The sequence below is a fragment of the Atractosteus spatula genome, chromosome 23, assembly GCF_055471065.1.
Source record: "Atractosteus spatula isolate fAtrSpa1 chromosome 23, fAtrSpa1.hap1, whole genome shotgun sequence".
In the NCBI taxonomy this organism is placed as follows: Eukaryota; Metazoa; Chordata; class Actinopteri; order Semionotiformes; family Lepisosteidae; genus Atractosteus; species Atractosteus spatula.
The window spans coordinates 13,413,806-13,428,851 of record NC_142728.1 but is presented as its reverse complement, the minus strand read 5'-3'; the positions used below and the strand labels follow the sequence as shown (position 1 = coordinate 13,428,851).

The 15,046-nt window shown below is 42.3% G+C and overlaps 1 protein-coding gene across 3 annotated transcripts in view; it reads right to left on the bottom strand.

The window, feature by feature from the left end:
• rc3h2 (ring finger and CCCH-type domains 2) overlaps positions 1 to 13,616 on the bottom strand; it is a 42,223-nt gene extending 28,607 nt beyond the window's left edge. For all 3 annotated transcript variants that reach the window (XR_016094746.1, XM_088940363.1, XM_088940364.1), the window contains exon 1: positions 13,334 to 13,616. The gene's annotated coding sequence lies outside the window, so the exon portion shown is untranslated. The remainder of the gene's footprint in view (positions 1 to 13,333) is intronic.
• Positions 13,617 to 15,046: the final 1,430 nt, after the last annotated feature.

The window sequence follows — 15,046 nt, the reverse complement described above, 5'->3', positions numbered from 1 at the left end:
TAAACCTGAATTCAAGCCCCCACTGCTTCCTCATCCTTACTCTCCTGTGTAAGGGAGGGCCCTGCAATTTTTTTTGCTTATTGATAAAAAAAATCTCATTGAATATTATTGTGACAAAAAAGGACAATGCCAGCTTTCATGTCAGTGCAATGCTTAACTGGTCGGACACTGCTAAGCTAAAATTTCTTGAATGAAAACAAACATACATAAGGTTCACTAGTGCCACTCATCCCTCACAAGGCATCAATTTGCTTAAGCGTGGAGTCTCACAGCTCCATTTCATTTTGAATCCATTCGGTGGCCAATGATATTCTCCTGACAGCTTCTAAAACTCAGAAAAGTGCTTTCACGCTTTGCTGCTGTAATATTGTTCAGTTGCATCACTCTGAGCAAAGGAGCATTTTCACGTTTTTCTGCTACGATTAAGTTCAATTGGGTTTTTAAATAAATTCCTCCGTCTTTTAAGGTGCGTTTTAAAGTCACCCTGAGGAAAATCATGTGCAATTTAACACTTCTAGGAAGTGGGGAAAAAAAGCATTAAAAAAAGGAATCCTGGCAAATGTCTTGTGCTACTAAAAATAAGATAAATACAAAAGAGACTTGCTTTAATATGAGGTTTGGAGTCTCAGTTGGGGATCCAGCAGGTTTTCTAGGTCTCCTTAAGTTAAAACCAGTTCTTCACACAGGACAAGTGTTAAACGCTTCCAGTCTAGATTGAACTGGACCAATACAACTCTTCTCCACAGCCAAAAGATTTCGCCAATCTGAAGGGAACTGGCAAATCTCAGGGATTCCAGACTTCAAGGTGCAGAGCCACTAGTATAGGGCTTCCTACTTCCTAAATATATTTTGAAATATTCCAAATATACCCTAAGGTCACGATCCCCAGATCAAAGACCTGAACAAGAACATTTCTTCACTGCACAGGGGGGGAAACCCCAACGTTAAGTCTATACGCTTAAGAAACACGCTGGGTTTCTTTACTAGTCACTGCACAGCAATGAAAGTGTGAACCATTTCCTATCCTAGAGATTTCAGAAATTTCTTGCGGCATAGCCTAATAGACATTAAAAATGTTTTTCGCTGGCAGATTTGCAAGGTCTCGGTTCTCTGCGGACTTCACATAAGGCTCCACACAATTGCCCCAGAGACTTACTTCATGGATGAGCATGAATGGGAACTATGTCTGAGGCCAGCCACAGGGCAAAGACTTTATCAATGTTCCTCCTCATGTTTTCTTCTGCGTCTGACATTCTGTCATCCTGGAGCCACCCTATCTGGCTATTTTACTGCCGTGCTACAACATCCCATTCATATCTGCTAGGAGATTTACTTTGTGTCAGTGGCTTTCAGGTTCAGTACATCCAAGCACATGTCACGCTTGATTACATGATCTAAATTCGGAGTCTGGCTATAATGGAGGGGGCAAAAGCGATGAAAAAAATTAAGAGCGCAAAACTAGAAATATATGCCTGAACCGGGTCATAAGGAAGCCGCACTGAACGACAGAAGATGAAAGGAGAAATTCTTGCAGTCTGAAAAAAAATGGTGTATGGCAAAGCTTCCTGTTTTTGTATTGTAACCCTGTTAAGTTTTTTTTAAGCTTCCTTTGAATTGATCAGATTCTTGTAAATGTTTTGACATTTGAATATATTAACTTATTATGGAGACAATGACATATTTACCTTATAGTTATTATTTATGTCTGTCATCTCACCCTGCTGCCCCAAAGCAATTCTGGTATTCAGGAACTGCAATATTGTACACTAAATTAACACAAACTGCACAGGTTTGAGCTGACTCTGCAATGACATCAAACGGAAAAGAAGACCCCAGGATTTCAGCTCAGAAAAGACAAGTCCAGATGTTATAGCAGGAGAGGACTTAACGTTTTTAGATTATTTTACTTTTCTGATAGCTGGTTTAAGATGCAAACAGCTCCAGTTGAAATAATGCAGAAGCATCAGTAAAAAGACTGAAAACAAAGAACACCTATGGACACAGCGATAGAAACTACTGGCACCTACTGCCAAATTTATACCGCCCAGGGCTTCTTCTCTTACATACCCTGGACAACAACTTTCTTACAGGGAATCCAGAATAGGAATGAGGTGCAGGAAACTGAGAGCCAGCAAGCACACATACAAACCGAAGAGCCTGATGTCACTGGCATGCCATCTGGAAGCTACTGCAACGAGACATTTACAACGAGACACCCAGTAGGTTATCTGTTTACTACAGCGGTGCAAAAGAGTGTAACATCAACCTGGGTATAAAATGTACTGTATCCTGGGGTTTGCCTGCCAAACGCATGGTCCAAAAAAATTAATTAGAGCAAAGGTTGCCACTGGCATTTCAACAGGACCTTCATGTGGATTTCCTATTGCTAGTGTTTATGTTTGCGACCAACGGGCACAGGGGTGTGCTGGTTGGCAGTGCAGCCCCCCATCTCCAGGGTCCTAGGATTCATTCTGACCTTTGGCACCTGTCAGTGTGGACTTTGCCCTTTCGTTCCTGTGTGCATGGGGGTCGTCACTGGGTGCTGTGGTTTCCTCTCACCTCTCGTTACCCGCCCATAACCAGAGTGACTGTGATCCCTCCCCCAAATAACCAACTCTGATTTTGAAACCAGACTCGCCAGAGAGTATACCGCCCGAGACGCTGACCATCTCAAAACGAGGGCCTGTTTCTAAATTGTGTCCCACGAATACGTCAGCGTCCCACAACGCAAAAAGGTTGGGGCGTAAACGTCGTTTTTACCAGATGGAAAAAAAAACAGAAAACTGACATTTTATCTGGTAGCAACTGAACTGCATTCAGCACTGTACCCGCGCGAGCTGACTTACGCAGTCGTGCCTCAAGACGAAAAAAAAAGAAATAATGAGATCAGTGAAGCTTGCAGTTAATTCTTATAGCCATTTGCTTTCCAGATTACATAACTATGAGCATCAGGACGGGCTCAGAATTCTCATTAAAAATTGACATCTTGGTGTTAAGTGAAAGGAGGGCGTGCCATGCCAGAACATCACTTAAACAGGTGTTCAGGCTGAAATTTGGGTTCAAGTATCGTCCAGGGGCCCACAGGACAGAACCTGGCCAACAATACTTGACCAAAAAAAAAAGCTTTGTTACCTGTTGAGGTTACCTCACATCCTTATTAAAAAGGACAGAATACCACAGCGCACTCAGTAAAACCTACAGCTCTGTATTTATTGGAAACTACACAGAAGTGCAGAAAAATACTTCTAGTTAGTTGTGCCCATTATACCACTTAAAGGCATTCGAGACAAAAAAAAAGGCATCATCATCAACATACAAAACATGTACTCGTAAATCAACACTACAAGTCTTCACTGGTTTAGTACGGATTGATGCCTAACAGCTGAGCTTTTTAATTATCCTGCAGAACTGCCTTTAGGTGTAATCAACAGTGTAACATGGGAACCCCAGACTGTAGGACAGAAAGTCCCATCTATACAGCACTGGAATGCTGAGCTTTCATTAACAGTTCTGAAGACTCTGTAGCAACGACCTTCATACTGCCACAATACGACCGAGAATGAAATCGGATTCGATTTCAGACAAAAATGACTGACAGGACAGAGTTTTTTTTCCAACTGATGTTTCCTGATATTAAAAAAGGGGAAGCCTATATATTATTCTGTATTATTTAAACCACATAGACAATTGCACTGGGGAAAAAAAACACTGTTATTGCTTTATCTATCCTCTCAATTCTGAGAATTTCCCCAGGCAACTGATTTACTTTTATGTACAGAGCGCAAAAGATTTCCCTGTATAAATAAAAGCAAAACAAAATGCCCAAAAAGAGCCTGGGTTTGAATCGCAGACGTGCCCATGTGGCTTTAGGCAATATCTACAGCTCTCTTCAGCTTCAATTATTTCATTACTATTTAACATCCTCCAAAAGATGCACCACAATAAAAAAGAAGAACGCAGGTGAGATTTTCAAAGGTTATTTCCCTATAAATATAAGTTTTCCAGCTCATATGTCAAAATCAGATATGGGTCAAATTCATGGTTTATCTCTTTAATCCTCTTTTCAATCAAAAAATACACAGAATTATGTCATATCCAAACTACTTATTTTCAACTTGATGATCTCAGCTCCCATCTCTTTAGCTTCTAAAGCAGTGCTGAACAAATAACTTCATGAGCAGCAAAATCAGAATGAAAAGTTTCCTAATTTACAGAGAGCAGACTTTTAAACCTTTCTGGCGCTTCAGACAAAAGTTATTCTTTAAATTACTTTTACCAATGAAAAATTCAAAGGCTTCAATTATTTTGAATGCTATGGCTGAAAGACACAATGCGAGGTCAGACTATAAGATGACCAAAACCTCTTCAAAACTGACATATTGCAGTCAGAGCAACATGAGCTGGTCGCAATTCTGTCCAGCAATACACATTCAATACACATGTGCTGTCACCAACCGAAGGCAGAACTCAAACTTCACTGCAGAATAATCAGGATTTAAGCCACTTCAAACAACCATCTTATATCATCTAGGCTAGCTTCAAACTAGACAAGTAACAAACAATAGCTTCTCACGTAAACACACAAACAATAGTACCATTTGACCCATGAAAAACAGGTCCAACATCTTCATTAACCCTATTCATACAGAAGGTTATATTACTCAAACAGTTCAACAACAACCTGTTTAAAACATCAAACCCTTTCCCTTCCTCGCCCTCAAAACATACCTTTGAGACTGATCTACAATCAACGGTGTGCAGGAGCTGAGACTGAAAGCAGCTCGGAGACAAAACCGTCCAAGTCATGATTTACTGAGCGCTGACACGCGCCTGGGTTTCATGCTAAGTTGCTCACACAGGCACAGAGGCAAATCCAGAAACTGCACGTGACCGCGCGCGCATGTGTGTGTGTGTGAAGGGAAAGTTTTTAGCCGATACCACACTGAGGAAACGTGCTGGTGGGACAAGAACAACCTGCAGAATAAACAGCTCTCCTGATGCAGTGATTCACTCGCACATGATCCTCTATCAGGTGTGACCGGTGATCTCACTGGCCTTGGCTTCACCACTTTGTTCCTTGACTGCAGGCTACAATGCCACAATGAGGAGAATTATACTGTTATGAGACGCGATGTCTCATTCTGGACTTTTTCGCGTTACAATCACTGTCAAGAGATTTCCCTCATCTGCAAATCAGCGCTTCAGAATTGAAAATGGACACGTGCAATTTAGTGATCTCGGGGGGGGAAATGTAATCACATAAATAAAAACGTTTTACAGAACATTTCACAGCATTATTGATGAAGAAAGTTTTACAAAGCCAGCTATAAAATGTTCTCTCTGTCACATCCTGGTTTATGCAGTTGGGTTTAATTCCGACCCATTATAAAGAACCCTTCTTCTATTCCATTGTGGTATTAGGGATCCTATTTACAAGTACGTGGTGCCTTTATAATCTAATGACCGATTCCAACTACACCAACACCCTCCCGCGTGCAACTACTGCCGAAGACAGATCAAAGCCGTGATGAAATAAACTGAAAAAAAAAAATTGCCAAGAACCATAAAATAGCCGAGAACATGAACACACTGCGACAGTTTACTGCACATGCCTGTGCTATTAATTTGCATGAAAACACATGCCAAATAAATGACTGCCCACTCAGTGTTCAAGCTCAGAAAAACAGGAAGTTTGCATTCACGCTCATGTGACAAGCATCTGCATTGCTCTGAAAGAGCCCCATACTCCCACAAGCCCACTCAGAGCATTCCCTTAGGTACTGATTCAAGTCAAGTGATCAGCAGCTTAAAGGGCAACTATTTTCACAGGTGTGGGCTATACCATATATGGAGTGCGTTAACTCTAAATCAACTCTTTCACGCGCCTAGTATGTTTGCCTATTGGCACTGTGTGGGCAAGTGTAATTCTAGTAAATGTTTTTCTTTTCTTCTTAGCAATGCTGACATCAGCAGTTTATTCCAATTAATGCACATGACATTTCTGAACTCCAGTGTGAAAAAACACTGAGCCCGTATCGACCATTAACCTGATTTTTTCTAAAACTAGTTTCATGAGGTTAAGCGAACGGCTGGGAAAAAAAAAAATCAGTAAACATAACACCCTTCATCAAGATGCAATCTATTGAGTGAAGCCTTTTGCCGTCTAGAGTTTCAAACAGTAAAAACAGGCTACACCTAGAGGTGCAGCACAATGCAACTCTCCTGACACACTCATAACACAGACTGCACAGAACGTAATTCATATCTCAGTTTTACTCTGTTCCTTCATTTACGCACAGGCACAGACATGTTTTAGAAAACCGTTGTCCTGTCGGGAGACTGCACCAGCGTCACATTCATTCTTGACTCAGGATTCCTTGCAAACGCCCTCTTTTTACAGAGGCGCCGGTGCAAGACCCGTTTTGAAAGGCCCCTCGCTCGGCACAGCGCAGGAAAAGAAACTCCTTTCGTTTCTGGGCTTCCTGGTGGCCTGCAGGGATATGCGCCCTCTCTACTGGGAACGAAACCACAGCCCTGGAATCTGCCTGCCACAGCTGTGGCCTGATCTGTGCCTGCTGTCAAACAGCCCGGCCTTATGTAAGCCACCCCACTCGCTGTAGAACTTCTTACGTATTCCCTGTGTTTCTCGTCAGATCCCCAAACGGCACTGACAGCCTGAGCGAAATTCTACTGGCATGCGTGCAGTATAATTTACACACCCCGCCCCCCAATGAAATGCAAGTAATGCACAATTTACTTCCAAGTATATTGAAAAGGCAAGTCTGCAAGTGGACACTGTCTGTGTTTATGTGTTGCATTTTAAAGAAAGTGAATCTAAATAAAGACGCATCAAAAATGAGTTTACCATGTGTGTGGGGATACAGCTTTTACCCTTAACTCCACACCAATTAACAAGTACGCGACGATAGCTGCCTGTACAGTCTAAACTTCAGTTCTGTGTGGGCTGCCAGCTCTTTTACCACGCTAGAATCTTTGAGAACACACTGGAGACCTATTATAAAACTTAGATTACAAAAAACACAGCAAAACCCATCTTTTGCAGTCTCTCCTCTTGTGTGACGATGATCTTGGGGAGGAATGAGTAAGAACAGTCACAAAAATCACACCAGTTGGGAACTCCACCAACTTCCTGACCATCACTTGTCCCTGCAGAGATTATGCTTCTCTAGAAATGTTGTTTTTCCGCACACTTAATCCAAAAAAGCAGCAGGAGATATATTATTAAGGCCTTCAAACCCAAGTCTTCTCTAATATTTCCAACATAAGGCCACTAAATTCTTCTACAATCCCAAATGGAAAAAAAGCCACAAAGTACTGTATTTCTCGTCTTTGACTTTGGTGTTCTAGGTATAGGACAGCGTAGTTCTTACTAGGTTGCCTCTATGTTAGGCTCAATAAAGTGATCAAGCAGGCTGGCTCTGTGTTGGGGCTGAGCCTTGACCCCCTGGAGGTGGTGGCTGAGCTCACAGCCATCATGAACAACGCCTCTCATCCGCTTCATGGGACTGTTACTGGGCAGCGGAGCGCTTTTAGCAAAAGACTGCTCCAGCTCCGGTGTTCAAGGGAACGTTTCCGCAGGTCTTTCCTCCCGGCGGCTGTCAGGGTGTATAACGCTGCCCTAGGTTCGGACTGTTAGCCCTTCATTTGCTCGTCTATGGACAGCATGTTTGCTCCATTGTACTTTTTGTTTTGGACACTCAATCTGTATATACCTATGCACATTTTGCACATATTTTATTGTTTTTACAGTGACTATGATCATATTTTGCACACACCTATTTATTTTTATTTATTTATTTTGTATTACTGTACATATTCTAATTTTTCGTCTAGTCTGATGGCCGTTTTTGCTTGTCTTGGGCTGGGCTGCTGTAACACATCAATTTCCCTTCGGGATCAATAAAGTCTTATCTATGTTACAGTATGCAACAGAACCACATTACAAGCATGTCGATATTTTTTTTTGGGGGGTGGGGGGGTGAGGGTTCAGAAGATCCGATGACAGGATGTGATGCTGACTCTCCTCTCCAACTTCTGAAGCTGTTTCAGGAAAGGGGGCTATTAGCAGTTTCAGACAGAAAGGGCTCCTGTGCTTTAGTCACCAGCTTCACTTGAGGAATAAGGGAAAGCCCATGTGCTAAAGTCTGACACAACAGACATCCGCCTTTCTGTCCCTCTCCATCAAAGCCCGACTGATTCTTAGCAATTTAATCATTGCACTCTGAAAGTTTTAAGATACATTTCAAAACCTGCGCTTTGTATTCTTAGAAAAGTAAAAAATCACAAACAAAATCTGTTCACTGTAGATTTTAGAGCAGTTAAGACCCCTGGAGATGAGAGTTTCAATCCCCACCGGTCTTCAAATTCCACAGGAACCTAACCTGACCAGTACAACATTGTAAAAATCACATCTCTCAGGTAAAGAAGATGGAGAAGAACCTGTGATTTCTCCCTTCTAAATGATTTAAAACCCAAAGCCAAAGAGCCAACTGCCTAATCCTTTAAGTACTGTTATACAGTACCAAGCACCTTGTTCACACGCAGGCCTTTTGAACAGAGAAACGTTAGTTCTCTGCCTGTGGTTGCGAAAAGCAGCACACAAAAGCTATTTCTGCAATGGGTGTGAAACAAAAGTATCACTACCCAGTCTAAAGCTATTTTCAGGTTGGTGACAATTTATTTTCTGCAGCAACAACCTTAAATTCACACTGCCCGACATTCTGGAAAAGTAAAGATTATTTCTGACGGTATTCTACCAGTTGTAAGGACCTTAAGTGGTAAATTGGTCTCAACGGACACTACTGGAATAGATTCAAGATTTCTTTATTTGCCATATACAGCAAGTGTATTGAAATGCTTACTCGTTCGGCTGTACCCAGTAACATTAGAGAGAAAAAAATAAAACACAAAGTATAACTCTAGCTGTTCTCCTTTGGCCTTACAATTGTAAGGATGATTTGTTTACAGGGAATTGTTGAAATTTTAACAAGAAATTTAAATTTAAGAGTAGCTTGTAAGGGTATGTTTAACCAGAAGGATGCACCTCTAGAGCTCTCGCCATTTTGTTTGAAAGCACCTTGTAATACTGTCAAAAGACACCAAAGGAGAAATGATGGAAGAGGTCAAACTTTCTTTTTTCTTCATAGGATCACCTGACCTCTGACACCCCAGGCAGGCAGTGCATTGACAGTCAGCTCAGATCTTTTACATTTACTATCATGTCCAGATCTTAGCTTTAGGTATCTCAGTGGCAGAGACAGATCGATAGGTAGACAAACAGAATCCCACACACTGATTCATAATACAGTTCTAATTAAAATCTGATGGCTGACTTACAGAGCAAAATCGTGCTGTGCAACAAACACTGCATGATTCAGAATCTGTGACACCCACAGCTGTTTGTAACCACATTTCTAATGGTGGAAAACATGTTCACCCTCTATAAATTATCTCAGCATACACAAGACATCCCAGATTGCAAGTAAAATGGTCACAACCAAATGTTTGGCAAGTGTTTTCTGAGGCTTTGTTTTCATGGTGCTCTCAATTAAAAAGGCAGTCCTGCATTGTATCATCAGCTAAAAAAAGCCACGTGCTAGCATACAGTGTGATGTATGAGCAGTGCTGTAAGGGAATCCTCTAAGAGTTCAAGTCATAAATCAAACTCGATACCTCTGATAGCGGGGACCAACTTGCTCTGCATAAACTGTTAAGATATGGCTGAAAGGAAACTCTGATCTGCTGCTATCTCCAAATGAAGGTGAAAGGTACAGTCCATTTACCAAAGGTGACATGTATTACCTAGAACTAATCTACAAAACAGCCTAATTGCTTTTAGTCCAATGCCAAAACAAACAGGAAACAAAAATATGATCACAGTTATTAGAGAAATACTGAATATACAATTCTTAAAATCCCCAAAACTTTTCAGTACAGCATTCGGAGTGTTGTACGGAATGGAAAACAACAGAACACCTTCTCTATTTACATATACATCATCCTCTTCTACATAAGAGCAGACAGCCCACAATACCAGGGATGACACGTAATGCGGCGTATACATTGAAAGCAAATCCAAATTCAGATTTTTGACGTCACCGTTAGCACACAGAGCAAACGAAGAAGCTTATGAAAGACAAACGGGCCTGAGCTGTCTCCACCCTGCAAAATAAAAATCAGACTCCCCCCCCAGGCACAGAGAGTGTGTCCAGTGGCCTACACCAGAGGCTCCAGATCACAAGTTGAGATGGTCACAAATGCAACCAATTGTTTGGCCAGTGTTTTCTGAGGCTTTGTTTTGGCTTTGCTCTCAATTAACGATTTAAAAGGGCAGTCCTGCTTTTTCTTTCATTTTCCTTCTGGTGTGCCTCTGTGTTGTTCGCACTACGGCTGCTGTCTGTGGTCTCTCTGCCTGATCAATAATTCACCTCCTGACCTTTCTGGTCTCTCCTTTGTCCTCCCCAGTCGCTGTATTCATCTAAGTGGATGTTGTTAAGTCTCTTGCACTTATAAATCATCCAGGAGGATGCTATCGTTTTTGGCTGCCATAGGGACCTTGTCTAGGTCTTCCTTCATCAGTGACCTCATACGTACGTCTTTTGTCTGAAAAGGCATCTCTAAATTGATGCAGAAGAGGGATTTCTCCTTTTGGCAGGAGAAACCTCCGTGGGTTGCTTTTCATTGTCTTATGATGATGTTTTGTGTCCTTCTTGAAACCTGTTCATCTTCATTTTTTCCATTCAACTGTACTAACAAGCCCTTGTTTCCATCACATATTGCGATGCTATATGGTTGAAGACGAGACAAGGGTATCTAGCAAATGGAGGGTTACTTTTCTTTCTGAAGCCAGGAGCCCCTGTTTAAACTCCATTTCAAGTCTGTGGTCAGTGGCTTTTGGGTTATAATTGCTTCAAAAGCACCAATGTGATTTTCCACACCATACCTTTGGTGGGTGTAACCCTTTGCCTTCTAAAATGCATCATTTGGTTCATCATGGAAAAATGTGAATTTTCATTAATGTATTCATTTCATAAAGCACGACCTCTGCCTTGATAAAAAAAGGGGGAAATAAACTGCAAAACTGAAACAGATTCTGAAAGGCTGTACCGTTGCGATATATGTATAAAAGAATGAAGTCAGAAGTATTTACGAATCTCTTACTGTGATCCTTAATGAGAAGCAGGAACTGATAAAGGACAAATGCATTTATGTAACTTATGACATAACCACCAACTTAAGAAAATCCAAAAACAATACTGAAAAAGAGAAAAAAACTTTCAGTTTTGCACAGCTTACTGCCTGCTCCGCCAGGAGTTCACTGGTTTCACAAGCAGTTAAAAATCTTCAAATGATTCACAGGCCTAGGGATATTTTAAGTCGCAGCAAACTATCACAAATCAGTCAGTCATCCTATACAATTGCTATACCGTGGGGAAAGCCTCCAGAGGAATAAACCAAAGTTTTCCACAAATCTTTGCAAGACTGCCAGAGGGACCATCTTAAGACCCATTCAGCCAATTGTCACATGAAAGCATTTATCAGTTTAAGAGCTGAAAGCACTTAAAGGAAATGACTAATGCGATTCTAAACGAAAGATGCATCTACTAGTTGACCAACATCAATGCATAAAACCAGGTCTCGTCTGTGTATCATACGCGATTTGAAGCGTAATGCACAGAAACTAATTAACACAAAATTATTACTATCATATATCTTGGGGGGGGGGGGTCCGTGTGATGTCCTTTCCAAAACCACTAACCTTCAAAATCGCATTATTTTGTAACGTGCGCAATCTCCAGACATTAAAACGACCAAATAACAACAGCTCCTTTGCTTCTCTTGCTGATGGGTTTCAAAAGAAAAAGAGACTGGACCCATAGCCGAAGCTGTGTGGAAACGTGACCCTTTCTGACAGATGCCAAAGACTTCGCACACAACTTTTCCCGAATATAATGGAAGGGGTGGACGAGCTGTCCGAAGTCTCCCGTTTAGCGTGATAGATAAGAAGCTACAATTCCCCCAGACCGAATCAACGCCCTGCAAAAAAAAAAACAACCAAAATTGCGCCATGTAGTCATCCATAAAGCTCAGATAGGAAGAAGCAATTCTAGAACAGACTTCTGAAAGAGGGTGATGCTCTGTACGAAGCTCGACTGAGGTTTTTCAGCACGCCATACTCACACAACTGTATTAAACGACGTAAAAACGGCGAGGTTTAACCATAAGTTAGCAAGCGAGACAAAGTTGCATTTAGCAGCGCCGGACCTGCTCGGTATCATATTTGCTCACTTCACCCCTGCCTTAACGCTTCTCCAACTCTCGGGTTTCAAAGCCAGAGTGTAAACCTAACGAGGACATCTTTTGGGCCAAAATCGTTTGACTACTTCAGCGAATGGCGAATGTGCACAAAAAGAAATAAAGAGCAAGCCAAGCAAAGATTTTTGCAGCTCGGATTATGGTCGTGGTCCGGGGCGGCACCAACAATACGAAAGTGAACCGCCGTGCTGTACGCGGAAATGTTCAGCTGAATAATTCATTTTCATCCCGACGGTCCTTACGCAACACAAACACCGCTCACTTCACATTTGTCGGCTGAAATAAGTGTTGCTACGGAATCCCTCCAGATCCCCCAAAGGTGTCAGGACAACAGTCCCGTGCATTAGTGATCGCTTTCCTCGTCGTGCTGCGACGCAGAAAGAGGTTCCCCAACATACGACCCGATCACGATGTACTTGGTTGCACAGTTGCTGAAATGCACTGCGCGGAATAGTCGTTGTCGATTTGCTTCAAGATACCTAGACAGCGGCAGCAAATAACCTACGACTGGCATTTTTACGCCGTGCAGTTACAGAAAATCGCACCGCCTGCCCTCAACTCAGAACACAAGGCTTAACGATCCCTTAGGGACCAGCATCGCAACGCAACACATCGCTGTCACAAAAACGTCCCTCATGCAGGACACAAACATGTTTCCAGAAAGCTCGATTTTTCCGTTAGCAATTTTTTTTTTTGCAGCACTGTTTTCGGGAAATTTCCCCCCCCCAAAGTCTCCTGTGACAGCAGCGATCGGGTCTTTTCTAGGACTTGGCAAACTCTGCAGCTGTTCCTTCACAACGTTCAATTCGACGCTGCGCTTTTGATAGTAAACAAAACGTATCTTCTCCGCACTTCGGCAACACAGTGTCGATTTTTTTTTTCCTCCAAAATGCAGTTACATAACCTCATGCAATCCAACAGATGGATCGGGCTTGAACACCAAAACACAGTTCCCGCGGCTGGACTCGCAATAAAGTCGCTAGCTCTTACTACTTACCTCAGGCACTACGGTAAAAGAGTAATATCATCCATTATTATTTTCATTTCTTTCAAACGAGAGGAGGGGGAGAAAAAAAGAGGAAAAAAAACACAGTTTAGCAACTTTAACTTCACAGAAGCAAAGGGATATTCTCTTTTCGTTTTTTTTAAAAAAAAGAAGGCAATGAACCGCGGGTCATAAAAAGGAATTTAAGGTCTCATTTGTTTCGATTTTAGCGCAGGTTTCCAGGCTCTGCGACGACATTTTCGCTCGGTTTCGCTCGGCAGTCCTGCTGTGAACCGGGGAGCTCCGGCACCTTCGTATCACTCCGCCGTGTCACAACGCACAAGACGCGCAAGCCAGCCGGGGCCGTTCGTCCAAATCTGGGCCACGCAATTTCATTTCCACGCCAGACACCTCAGAAGAAACCGGTATTTTAAACCCCGTGGGTAATTCGCCGCTGGCATGCTCTTGTTTGAGGGGTACTATTTTCGTGTGGCGTGCAAGGATAAAGATGTGAAGAGGCAAAGCCGGAACAAGCCGCTTTTCGAGGCGTAGGCTGCGACCAATTTTAAAGAGACAGGTGACCATTTCGTTGGCGGCTCTATTTTTTTTCCTCTTTCTCTCTCTCTCCCGAAAGCAGACCTCGTCCTGCTGCAAAGTTAGCTCGCTTGGTATTGTGGTTTAACCTGCATTCTAAACTTTCCCCTGCAAATTTGAATAAAGTCTCTTTTCACACCACCATTATCGACAACAACGACAGGCAGATTAGATATCAGTTCTCTGCGTGTCCTTTTGAAACGTGTGCAAGAATGTGCTGTAAGAAGAGTATCTGAAAAAGAAAGTGCAAGGGTAATAGATTTAAAAAAAAGCTGCAAGACCTGGGGCTACTACGATTTACGAGCGTTTTCTATGACGTTCTACTTGATGTACAAGTACGTAAGGTCATGCTACGCATGTTTGTGCACAAACCATACACACAGATATTAACGATTTGTGATTCAGTGGCTTGTGAAAACGGCTCGGTCAGATCGTGCATTTCTTCAGATTACAATAATACTGTAGACGTGAAAAATGATAATGCTGAGCTGCAGAATCTGTTCATGAGTTCTGATTTCGAGCTGAGATCATTTTTTTTCTTCCTTTGTCCAACACGACTCCTTCCTGAGAGTTCAGAAACATGATTAATAATAATGGAATTTGTCTGCCCAAATCACAGCCCCTAAATCCAAAACACCATTGCAAGTTTGACCGGCCGTCCGTTAGCAGAAAGCCACCCACTTGTTCCAAAGGGAGAGTGTAACCTGCAGTCTATTCTGTACAAAATAAAGTAAAAATTGGGACTGAGCTGGAGTTTGGGTGCCAGTCCATTGAGGGGGCACATACACAAGGGCAGCTCTGACATGCCAAGACCTTGCCCGCATGTGTTTAGGAGGCTGGCAGCTGGAGCACCCAGAGAAAACCCACGAGATGCAACATTCGGACTCCACACATAAGGTACCACGGGCCAAAACAGAAGGTAGAACCCAAGAGCTGTAGAGACCGCCACCACCAATAAGTAGTTCAGATGTTGGTGTGGCACGAATTTGTGTTTTCACTGCCACACCAGAGGTTGTTTTGTGTATTTGTTTTATACTGTCATAACTCGTATACTGTCCAGTAGCGTAATTTAGGTTTAATTAAATTAACCTAGTGATATTCCTGCCTTACGCTGGACATTTTTTTAAGAAT